The sequence below is a fragment of the Mercenaria mercenaria genome, chromosome 8 (assembly GCF_021730395.1).
Source record: "Mercenaria mercenaria strain notata chromosome 8, MADL_Memer_1, whole genome shotgun sequence".
Lineage (NCBI taxonomy): Eukaryota > Metazoa > Mollusca > Bivalvia > Venerida > Veneridae > Mercenaria > Mercenaria mercenaria.
Window position 1 is genome coordinate 55,362,970 of NC_069368.1, and position 13,722 is coordinate 55,376,691.

Below are 13,722 nucleotides of genomic sequence, written 5' to 3' on the forward strand. Positions count from 1 at the left end.
AATGATGATCAATATGTTGCGACTTTTAGATATTAGTTATGAAGTGTCTTTCGAAATGTGAGAATCGTTGTTGATGATATAATATGTTATTGGGAATAAAGGCGAGTGCAAGCATAATTATCATTAAATTTTTCGAAAGATTTAACATAATACCTATTTTCGCTTTTCACTGATTATTAGGTGTTTTATATATTAACAACAATGCTATATTGTCCAGATTTCAATAGAAAATTGCGATGTCGTGAACAAAATCAATAATACCATGGGAACAAAACAGTAGACCTATATATATCTAACTTTAGAATTCAAAGGCGTTGCTACTTAAGGAACATTGTTGTGTATCAAAATGGTCCATGAGAATAATGATTGAAAATTAGATTTTGGTAAAAATACGAGACGAATGTAAATTTTCTGCATTATTTAACGGTATACTGCCTTCTGCACAATAGTTTTGGTTATTTAAAAGAATGTCCTGTTAAAAAATCTTATGTCAATAAATTTGTACCAATAGTCATTTTCAGAGTAGTCACTTTTTATGGATTTTTGAGAGAAATTATTTTTCGCCTAAAATGTGTGGGTTAGCCCCTTCAATGTGCAAATAGCAGTACATGTATATAATTATGTACTTTTACATGATTACAGAATAGCAGACTGTTCTGTCAACTACATTGCATAGAATAAAACGTGCACTTGAAATAAACAATTATTGTGTATGTTTGATAACTGCAAATTCAAGTGTTTTAAAGCAGCATGCCTCCAGATCGTTCGGCAACAAAATTTTTTTTAAATATCTTGACATAAATGCTATATTTCTTAAGAAGGCTTTAAAACTTAATTACTGATAAACTTTATGTTACGGAAACACTTGAGAATTTGCTGTTTTTTACTACTTTTTACGATGAAAATTGAAAAGCGTTTGTCACGCTTTTACTCCAGGCAAACGGTCTCGATTATAAATATCTATATTTTGGAGTCATTATTCACTACTTCAGCTATAGCGCTATTGGTTACGACGACGGGAAAATGCCTTTATTGCCGCGGCGGTCCTGGGTTCGATTCCCGACGCGGTCATCTTTTCATCTTGATTTGGAACTTTTAAAATATGTTAGAAACAAAAATTCATATTCTAATGTTCATAATATGATCAAACTTAAATTCGAAAGAAAGATTATTGTTCAGCCAAATCTAGAGGCATGCTGCTTTAATACTATACTATAAGGAATAAAACATCTGATGTAGAGTAAATAATAATTCCACGATCATCATGACCCTTTTTGACTAATGTTACTGTATAATACATTTCCTCTTAATATGTAGATTCTTTTGGGATATGAACTCGAGTGAACGTATTCAATATTGCGTATATGAGTGACTGATACACAATCTTAAACATATGAAACAATGACATAAAGGCAAAAAAGTAAATCACTACATTGGAACGGTCATTGGCGACAACACCGCTTAATAGTTTAGACCGATTAAATATGCACACGCCCTTGTTTTCCATTTGACTGTGTAAAACGCAATTATGGTACTGTAAAGAATTTTTGAATGAAATCACAACTAACCATATACAACTTTATTCAAGGTAATGCACAATCAGAAACACCGAATTATGACCCGAAAATTATGTTCCGACAGACAAAATAAAAGAACAATGCGTTCATAGCGTCTAACTGGAAGGGCCTTAACTCTATGCATGCGCTGTGCTTCAAAACAGCCAGGTCGTAAGGCATCTATATACCTACTCAGCCATTTTAACAGTGCTGACAGTTAATTAGTACTGAATAATGATGTTTCCAGGAAAGACTCAGTCACGCCTAAATTTCTTCATCCATTGCCATCGCTCACATATTTTCCATCCTTTTTTCCTGTAAGCGATTGACCCACCTCTGCTTGCAAAAGCGAAATTCTGCAAATCCCAGTGGAAATTGGGAAAAGGTTTACATTACACATAGAAAATGACTTTGCGGAAACATGAAAAAGACATAAATCACCAATTTATGCGTTGGTACAAAGATTTAACCGACCAGATTTCAGAATGACACGGGTCAGAGGTGAAAATAGAATGTTGAAAACAAAATTCTTATTAATTTTCTTCGATAGCTTTTAACAATATGCCACTTTCGTTCAGCTGAAATGTATAAATTGGTACATTTGTCGACAGCATAAAATGCTTTTTTGTCTCGAATGCAAAACTGGGTTAATTGCGGTTTATATTTTTGTCGATATCTACTTGATTGTCGTTTTAATTGCCTTCCTACAACATTGTTTCTTCATGAACATAATGTGTGTTTGCCCTTGTCACCATGCTCATAACAAAACTTACTTTAGCTCAGTTGATAGAGTATCAACGCTAGAAATGCTTAAATAGCGCGCCTGACCCAGATAAAGAAGCCGTCCAGCTAGAATTTACCTAAGAAAGAACAATCAATCCTGGCAGCTTCCCCATGGCAAACAATTGACTTACAACAAATATCAATAAGCGGATACACAATGACAAATAATGTGACTGATTTATAAATAGACTGTCTGTCAGACAATCCTTTCCTTACATGAATGAATTGTTTCTACGGTTGTGTGAAGATGAGCGAATTTGAATCTTTTGTTTCTGTATGACTGTGTCTGTAAAGAAAACAGGAACATTTTGCTTTTAAGATAGTCTTTGGCAATTTTCGTATGTTTTTTAAAGCATTCTCTGGTTTTTACTGATAGCCTTACATGCGTAGACCTACATTTACGGTTGTAGAATACTGAATTACTTGAGAAGAGTACGTAACTACACGGAAATTGCTGATCACCTTTAAGGGCCCATTACCTTAAGTAGACAGGCAATGCTGTCTAATGACCCTTGATAATGTTCAATGTAGCAGTTCACAATTAGGCAGACTTAAGACGTAAAATATAGTTATAATATACACGAATGTTAATATTACACAACAAGTACTTGCAGTGATGCATTAATGTCCTTTGAGATCAAGCTTTATATACAGAATACAGTGAAGGCAATGTAATTCATGATGACATTAAAACATTGTACGGCGTCGTAAAAATAATATATTCTTCCGTGCTTTTTTAACCTTTTGTGTGTTTTTCAAAAAACGAATTGTTTTTTTGATTTCAATTGGCGTTTCTTTCACGTTTGATACTTATGGAACAATGACGTATTTTTCTGAAAACAAAGTGTTGCATGGCCATTATTGAGAGACAAACACCAAATATTCGACATAAATATGTTTAGAATTTCAGAAACAGACTTCATTTTATATGAACGGTAAACTTATAATATGTGCTCTAGCATTTGAACGCTGTTTTGACATTGTGTACGATATGTATCTAAATGCAATGCGATGATAGCAGGGAAACTTACAATATGCTTGAAAATTCTAGACGTTGACCACTTAAAGTCTTATGAAAAAATTATTGTATTTGTTTGTTAAGTCGTAAAAACATGTAATATTTTAATGTTAAATCTGAAAGGCATTGATGACCTGCCATCGGAAGAGAAAACAAAATTGGGAGTTGTCCAAGTCTGTAATTTAGTCAACATTAATTTCCTCGAATTTTGCCGAGCATAAACTGAAGTCAGATTGACAGTCTTAAATTGTGTCTCCTGTTGATTTCTTCCTATGTGTGACACATGACAAATTGTTTCCTCATAATTAATGTGAGCTAAAGGGCGACAGTTCCATTATTCAGTCGCAAAGCTGACAAAAGCCAGCCAGGCGGAAAGTATTGGTTGATAAGACTTAACACTGTTGTAGTATTTCCTGTAAAATTCGACTACTGTCCAAAGATGTTGCTTGCAACACTAAGCATTCTTTCAATACCGTGTTCCTGTAAAACAAACACAAAGAAAAGTAAAAATATAAAAAAAATATATATATAAAATTCCAGTTTATGTGAACGCATAACAGTTACCATATAAAGATGCACTTTAAAATTTACACAACTGCAAATACTCATTCGTTTCTGATTAATTTTGAAAGGTCTGTACTTAACGCACAAAAATAAAGAATTAAAGGTTTGTGTACGAATATACGTTTCATATGTATAAATTTGAATACTGAAATGAAAGAGTTTTCGCAATGTTTCAAATTAAATAGTGTTATGTTGTGTTATGTTTTCCTTTGGCATTCGTCTCATAAAGCAAGATACAGTTTAACTTGCATTAAGAGACCAACTAAGAGAAGAGCAAAAAACAAAGCGGATTCTTAATACAACATAATTTATTCCTTATAAACACAAAAACTGAACTGAAAAAGAGATCTCTTAATACCAATGGTCTCTTGGTAGACGTTCTATGTCGAACGTTTAACTGTTTCTCGTTTTATTTAGAGATGTTTTGACAGATATATTTTTAAAGTTTTATAAAGCCATTATTATACGGAATAAATACTAGTATACAACACAGGATAATATCCAGGTAGAATTTTTTATACATTTAAGGAAACGTAGCATAATTTTGCCAGGCAGCCAGCTGACAGAAGTCAAAGTAAACTCAGTGGAATGATTTCATTACAAATATATATTGAACCTATAATTAATCATTATGTTCTTAATGCAATGTTAAATACCTGGCTGCTTATAAAAATGTTACATGTTTTACACTGTTCATATATCCCTTTAAAATTTACATAGTAGTGTTCTTATACCTTAAACTCCCTACGAAAGTTAAATAGAATATTTTATATATCTATGCTAATTTCAAGCTCTAGTTTCAAACATTCGGACTTCCATAAAGCAGCGACTTGATCAACAAATTACACAGTTATTTATTCAGACCATCCTATCACGATAATCAGCGAACTAAGTGTCAACGCTTGTGTGCTTAGTAGGTTGTAAAAACCAGATTTAGATATTATTCAGCAATATTTTGACGAAATAACGAGCAATCTGTACCATACGCGTGCCGACAGCTGTCTTTTGACCAAACAATTAGCTTATTGCAATCATTGCTTAGATACTTTGAATACACTAGGGCAAATAATGTGGATGATTTATAAATAGAATGTCCTTTCGCACATTACAGAATTATTTTTTCAGAAGTTCTACTTATGTTGTACGCGAAGTACAGAAACAGATGCAAATGAGATATAAAGGTTTATTCAAGTTGTTTTAATTATGGCAAAACAAGTTAACTGCAACACAAATCATAAAAATCATTCATAATATCACTCCCGTCACCTCGGACGATCTCCGACATTGCCAAGTACATTTTACATTAACGATTCTGGAGCCTTGTAATTGTACTGACAATGGCAATTCTATCTCCACACGACGTCAGTTAGATATAGTGCTAGAGATTAATCAATGACACAAACGATGATCATACCTTGCATTTACCTGTACACCTGTGTGACACAAGTTAAAAAGAACAATGAAGTAACTATAATGATAAGTAGTTTCATTGTAATGTCAATTTCCATGGTAAATACTGAAGAATTTTTGTTTTGTTTTTATATATGATGTGTGATATGGTACATATAACATAGTAATGAAACAGACGTTACTAAACAGATATATCAAAATATCAAGGCGATCCTACTTCCACCCTAGAGTCATTTATATTGACGTATTACTAATTTCAGAAACCCGCAATTTATGGGGGAAAATCTGGTAGGTAATTAATGCATCAAAATGTAGTTCCTGTAATGATTTGCTCCTATTGCAGGTTATAAACAATAGTTGATACCTAAAACAGAAAGGATCTATGACATTTAGAATCTCTGTTGAATCACAAAAGCAATGTTTTCGTCTTTGCAGTCGAATAAACGTTCGTGCAATAAATTATATGCTGGTACGACAGACTGTAGGGGGAATATGTTTCTAAATTATATTTACTTTTATATTGATTTCTTTATGGAATAATGAAAACAAAGACAAACATCGGATAGAAATAGTCACGTTCTTAGACACGACACCAGCCATTTGAATACTTTTCTATACATCAGTCATCAAGATATCGTCTGCACACCTCGGACAGTTTTCGCAGACACAATCTTATCAACGATCTGCTTAGAAGTTATTAAACGGAATCAAAGTACTGAAAATTTAATACTCTTAAGTTAGAAAAACTGTCACAGTCACTTTTATAATACTTAAGATATTTTAATATAATAGTTCTACAAGCTGTCAAGTGTGTTGTTGTAAATATCTTACAATAGGTATATCTATTTGAGAGTTTTGCCTAAACTAATATGGTGAATGCACATGTTGCATTCTGTTGTCTTGCATAATTTATTTTGAAATGCATCTGAGTGATCTCAGGAGAAATTTATCATGCCCGAATAGACTTGTTGAATTCAGTCTGGTGATATATCAGTTTAATTTGTATGCTAAGCTGCACAGAACATTTTAATCTTAAATCTGAAAATCATTCAGAACCCGAAATTGAAAATAAAAACGATCCCAGGAGCCGCATACAACTCTGGAATAGACGACTGTAATTTAGTTATCACAAATATCTTGGATTTTCTACACGGGCAAAGTCAAATTGAAATTCTTACATTGTATTCTCCGTTGAATTGCCTTAGGGTGTGACGCTTGCAAAACTATCCCGGGAATGTTACGTCAGATAAGGGTAAAAAGTCCCGTTTTAATCGCACCCAGTAATGACGAATTCCAGTCTTGTGAAGTAATAATAAACACCGTTGCGGTATATCATGGAAACCGATAAGCACGTTACCGTTACTACAAGCTTAAGTTTCTATAAAGGTTCACAATGACATTGCCATCTGTCATGAATTTGTTTCAATCATACACTGGACTCCAATGTGTTTGACTGCCGTCTCGATATCTCTGCTAGTAAATGATTCCATATCGTACAGAAACAGTCTAAGTTTGGTACAGCAAAATAATAGTTTACAGTTCCTTGTTTAAACCATATGCCATGTAGTAGTACTTATCCCGTGGAATTACACACGAATCAAAAGTTTCAACACAGAAACAACTCATACAGCTCATGTTTTGTTGAAGATGTATAGGGTATCCGAAGTGTATATTTTCCGTGTAAAGTGGTATCCCATAGGTGTAATATTTGTTTGAAAACTATCTCATGTCATAAACTAAATTCTAAAACAGAAAAATGGAAACTCCACAGATCGTTCAACACGACAAAAACGAAAATGTTGCAGGCTCGGTTTGATTGAGCCTGTTCATGAACGGTAGTGGAAATGCATGCTACCGTCCACGCCCTTGTAACCCATGATTACAAGCTAAAATCATTAACATTTTTGTTGAGAAACACGAATGTTTAATCATGGAAAATAAACAAATTGCTGGGCTGTGGGTAATCTAGTTCAAAGAGAAAAAAGTGCCCAAAAGTGACGCTCAACAGTTTTTTTTAACTCACCTGTCACGTAACGACAAGGTGAGCTTTTGTGATCGTCCGTCGTCCGTTCGTCCGCAGTTTCTTGTGAACATGATAGAGACCACATTTTGCTATCAATTTTAATCAACCTTGCACATAACTTGTTTTGGCATAATATCTCGGTTCCTTTCGAAAACTGGCTAGATCCCAACATGGGTTCCAGACTTATGGCCCCTTATAGGGCCCAAACTTGCTATTTTAGCTTGTGATCAAGATAGAGATCCAGAATATTTCTATTTTGGCCCTTTCAGCCATATAGAGTTTCCATTTATGTTTTGATTTAATACAAACTGGCACATAATATTTCTCTTGATATTTCTAGGCCAAGTTCGAAACTCGGACATGTTGGGTCAAAATTTAGGTCACTAGGTCAAAAAAAGGGAAAGTTTATTAACACCCTAGAGGCCACATTTATGACCCTATCTTCATGAAACTTGGTCAGAATGTTTATCTTGATGTTTCCTATGCCAGTTTTAAACTGGGTCATATGGGGTCAAGAACTAGGTCATTCGGTCAAATGTAAGGGAAAGCTTGTTAACATTCTTGAGGCCACATTTATAATCCTGTCTTCATGGAACTTTGTCAAAATGTTCGTCTTGATGATTCCTGTGTCAAGTTCAAAATTGGGTCATATGGGATTAAAAACTAGGTCAACAGGTCAAATGAAAGGAAAAGCTTGTTAACATTCGAGGCCATATTCCTGGCCCTATCTTCATGAAACTTGGTCAGAATGTTCATCTTGGTGATTCCTAGGCCAAGTTTGAAAGTGGGTCATGTGGCGTAAAAATCTAGGTCACCCGCTTAAATCAAAGGAAATGCTTGTGAACACTCTTCAGGCCATATTTTTTTACCCTGTCTTCTTGAAACTTGGCCAGAATGTTCATCTTGGTTATTTATATGCCACGTCTGAAACTGGGTCATGTGGGGTCAAAAACTAGGTCACCACTCAAATCAAAGTAAAATCTTGTTAACACTGTAGAGGCCACATTGATGACCCTATCCTCATGAAACGTGGTCAGAATGTGTATCTTGATGATTCCAAGGCCAAGTAACAGGTGAACGATATTGGGTCATCATGACCCTCTTCTCTGCAGTTGTATTATATATCTTGGATATTTCCTTCAACCTGAGTAGTGACACCAAACGTTTACATGTTAGAAAAGGCAAAACGCCATAAGCATTAAAAGTTGTTTTATTTTGCTTTTTTCACAATAGGTATTAGTCGGTTTTCATTCTGTACAGTCTGGCCTTAAGTGAAACCAATCGCAACACACACAAACTCATCCATAGCAAAGTACAATAACGGCTCTTCGTCTCTGTATTATCGGTTTCAGGGATAGGTGCGATTTTCTTCTTCTAATGATTCTCACATTTCAGCTTTAAGTTAATTGGTTCATAAGCCATTTACGCTTTATCTTATCGTCAAATACCGTAGGGAGCTTGTTTACATATATAGGAATTTCTTGCAGCAATATTACAGATATATAGGTCCTTAATGACTCCTTTGACTACTTGAGTGTCGTGATTGCGACAGAAGATATCATTTAACACTTGTAGTCGATTTTAGTTAAATTGGTCTTAAGTTTGAGGAGTAGTCATTTTTGTCTTGTTTTATACTATAAGTATTTGTATAAGAATTTTGTTATATGTATATACATGTAATCAAAATATATTATTATAGGATTTACTAACTTAAGTTACCTCCAAATATCCAGGGAGACTCGCATAAATGCCGTGCTTGGTTATTAGTTAGTAATACAAGTAAATAATTGTCAAGTAAATAAGAATTAAGGCAACACGCAAAAGACCATGTGTCTAAAATATTCTGTCAAACTTTTCAATTGAATTTGAACCTGCAAGACACATTGTCTTCCTGTATTTGCTTTCTAAAACACCTGCACAATAAGGTAACACTTAACTTGATGCAGTGCACTGGATGGCTAATGGTGCGGTATATTTCATTTAGATGCAGACTCTTCTGTCTTTTATTGATTAAATTATATTGTCACATTCATCGTTATAGCTGTCTCATTTACTGTAGTTTCCCACTATCTATGAAAGACAGACAGATAGATAGACAGACAGACTAGTTAATAGTAGGAAAAAAGCACAGTTCCAGCCCAATTAAGATATCTTCAGCATTTTAAATATCAAACCCTATATTCGCCTTACAGCATTCGTTAGCTTCATGCCGATAATTCATGTAGTCTATAAACATTCTTATTTTCTGTTACCTTGGAAGGGTCTCTTCTTCGTTTTCGTTACAGGAGCTTATTACATTTTGTTTTTATACAAAACGGAACTAATATTACTTCTCATTGTGTTCAGATAAACAATACTGAAAAGATCTACAACAAACTCAGAGTCAGAGTGGTATAAAACTACATACATTTTTCAGCTAAGATGTTACGAAAATATATATAAGTCATTTGTTTATAGTTATTTGTATGATAACTTTCCCTGTATTTGCATGTAACAAGGTTTTATAGATAAAATAGCAAATATACACTTTTAATACCATTTTCTCAAGAAATATTTATAGAAATATAGTTTTCAAAGAAGTCATTGAAACAGTATTAAAGATACTTCAGGTAAATGAGCAACATTTTGAGATCTGAAATGAGTGTCGCAAGCTTTTGTAAATTAAATTTAATATTTGGAAAAAAAAAATGAAACAACAAGTTTTACATTTAGTAACCTCGAAGTCCTCCTGCGCATGTGTAACGAAGGCAAAGAAACGAAAGGACGGCAAACTATCTGTTTGTCTTGTCTTCTAGTCTTCGTGTACTCCGTGCAAAAATACGAAGACAAAATGTCCTTTCGTTGTGTATGTGTGTCCTCGTGTCATCGACCCAAGAACACGGGGACAACATGATAAATATGACAAAGACACCGACAAAATACAATTTTCTTGTGTTCGCTCATTAAGTCCTCGTCCCGCACGCGTCTTCGTGTCTACTGTGTGAATGCACGAAAAACATTAAATGAGAGAAAACGAGTACAACCTTTCACAAGTGTTCAATCTGCTAGACAGTTCGAAAATTAACACAGTATACTTTTTATACAGAAAATGCCAGAACAATCAGCCATATGAAATGAATCATAGTATAAAGTTATCACTAGATTTTTCGGTAGTCATTACATAGCATTACAATAATTATAGCTTTATTACCTATGATAGCCGCATATTTCCATAAATGCATGAATAATGATGTTGGTTACAGGAAGTGGCTTCATTAATTTTGTAGTTTTTAAAGTTATTTTCACCTAACGAAAAGAAAAGAAAATTATATTTATTTTAACTTTTGTTGATTCAAGAGTCACGCCTACACATTTATGGCATATGGTAGCTTTTGATGGTGAAGGAAATCCCATGTGCCCCTTGGCATAGGCAGCCACCTAGGTATCCGCAAGCCAGCTGGATGGCTTCCTTTGAATATAATGTAATATCTTTAATGTATCCATCGAAACGATAAGGGTAATACCTTTGCCTTAGTGACTTAGTGACTGTTTAAGCGTGGAGCATTTTATTATATTGTTGGAATGAATCGAATTGTGTAGTTGTGAATTCCTGAAGTAATGATAATCAAATACACTGCAAATATTCTTTTTATAAACACTGGCAAACTTTTGCAACCAAATCTTTATGCCGTACAAATATAACAGGATTATATTATACAGGGGCAGTAACAGGTAACGGTTATGTGTAAAGTGACGGTAAATATCTCAGTTTTAAAATAGTTTAGATAAAATACCTGACGTTTTGGCCTTCGTGAGCGCCTAGAATGATTTAAATTTTATGTACCTTTTTATCTTGCAAAAGGTTCAGAACACAACTGTATTTGTGAAGTAATGGAATGGTATTTTGTGACTTTTATTTTCCATAAAAAGTCAATAGAACGTTTAACTGTTTAACTCATTACATGAATTCCATCGAAGTAAAGTTGCAGCCTTGTATTTGATCGTTTTAATGCTTTTGGAACAGTCATTATTTGTCGACAGTTTATCTAAAACAAAGAACAAAGATATACAAATCTAAGAGGTGTAATAATTGCATGACGAGTACATGTATGTAATTGTTATGATGAGAATAGCAAATTTGTACTATAATTTGGAGAAAAGTTTTGCCTTTAGTTTATATTGGTTTTAGGTCGAGAGGTCTTGTGAACAGAAATTCGTTTTCTCAATTTCCAATGCTATTTCATCAAATGAATATGTAGCGAACAAGTATGGGCCATTTCAACGATCAGTTTGCTTAAAATATCTCACAGAATTTGCAGTACAATTTACGTAATAGTCCAAAACTGCAATCGAGACATGTTATCTGTGCGTAATATCTAATTCATGAATGTTAATTAACATAGCTTGAACAGACAACGTTTGAGAAAATCATTCATGTTTATCTCTAGAACAAAGGAAACACAATAACTACTATCATGTTGGTATTAAAGTATAAACTGATAGAGAAACTATTTCCCGAGATCAAAAGAAATTTTGCTCCTGAATTAATACGAAATAAGATATTTAAGCAATATTACTTTTAATAAAAAGATAGCTGTGTTTTGAAATAGATATGATAGGAGTGTTTATTATTATGGAAACATGTACTAACTATTATCAACATGAATTAAACCTCATTTCTAAGTCGTTAGTCTTCTGTTTGAATGAATATTGGAAAATAAATAATGCTTAAGGTAGTTCTGCACGTTTGATCAACCGAAAGTACTGGTGTAACGTCTTTTATGACAATAAGGTAGAATTAAGTCTTGACTTAGCATACGGAAATGAAATCATTTGTTTTTAATTTATGGCAGCCCATGTGTACATTTATTAAAACGGCAACGTTACTAATTTTTAAAGAGAAAATTGGTATTAAAACATTTGACACGTTAAATATGTCCGAATAATGCCTTAAAGTAAGCTTGAAACGGGTGGATCTCTTTAATCATGGGCAAATTTCTAAAAAATCAAACAACAAAAACACAGGGACATATACATTTTATTACAAATTATTATAAACCATATGTTTGTCAATGACTGTGAGACGTTACCTTAAAATCTACATTTTAGGACAGTTTCTGTTCGCAAAAAATGTTATCAAAATCGTGATTTTACCGTAGATTTCCATATAAAAACGTGTATGAGGTTCAATTGTTTTCAAATCAGTGTAGCACAACATCAAGCACGCGACACTGTCTTTTTACTTGCCGAATTCTCTAAGTATATTCTGAAGTTTTGAAAAATCAGGGTTTAATCAAAATCTACTTTGTAAATAAAAATCCGGATGTGCAAAACTACCTTTAAGAAAATAATCTATATATGCACTGTAAAACTTTAATTTTGTGAAGTCCTCCGCCAGTTAAACTCCTAGGAAAATTTTGTCGAAAAGTGGCCAGGCGAAATCCCTTTGTCTTCTGCTAGCAATGCAGAGTTGTCCGACTACGACAACCTAGTTTCATTTATGGAAGCACTGTAAACTGCATTAATGATTTTCTTCGATAAGCCAATATCCATGTCAAAACTTCTACCAGTAAGTGTAAACAAACACTAAATTGTTAAAGAACGGTACAGTAACTCTAATATACGTTAAATGTTTAAAGTGACAGAAGTGGATATATTTCATAATATAATATGCCAAATATTTCAATTTGTTATATACAAATTTCTTACATAACTTGTATACACTATATTATGTACTAAAAGATTAAGCTAAGGGCGAAATTTACTAGGATGTTCTCCCTATCAGTGCGGGTATTTGATAGATCGTTAAGCGCGATCTTCTCTTACTTTTCAAACGGAACTTGAGCATGGTTATAATATATCTGCTCACGTGGTACTATAAACATGAACATAGTACTTTATGTTTTAAACTACGTAAATGTTTACATTTTGATAGACAAGCGTCTTCCTTCTCAGACAATTTTCATGTTTCGACTTTGTACTCTTAATCGCTGATATAAAACAGATATGGTTATTATATAGTGAAAGGTTTGGCAAATAAAGAGCAATCAATAATATTTAAGTGCCAACAGCTGCCCTTTGACCAAACAATTAACTTAACGCAATCAAAGCAGGAAAATGATCAATACGCGGATATACTAGGACAAATAATGTGACTGATTTATAAATGGACTGCTAGACCATTCTTCCATAGACAATTGAATTCTGTCATTTTTCTCATATTTTATATAACTTGAGGTGGACGAGAAACATGATTTTGAGACAACTATACGGCATGACATACGTGTCCACGAAGCGGTGAACAACATTTAATGGTTTTGTCTATGAAACTGTTTTTCCTGTATGTAGCTAGAAAAAAAACAACCACTATACATTCAAATGTAAATATA

At 33.5% G+C, this 13,722-nt stretch overlaps 1 protein-coding gene across 2 annotated transcripts in view; it reads left to right on the top strand.

Annotated features, from left to right (window-relative positions):
* Window positions 1-13,722, top strand: part of LOC123566304 (small conductance calcium-activated potassium channel protein 1-like) — a 275,631-nt gene that overhangs the window by 139,465 nt on the left and 122,444 nt on the right. The gene's annotated exons all lie outside the window — the stretch shown is intronic.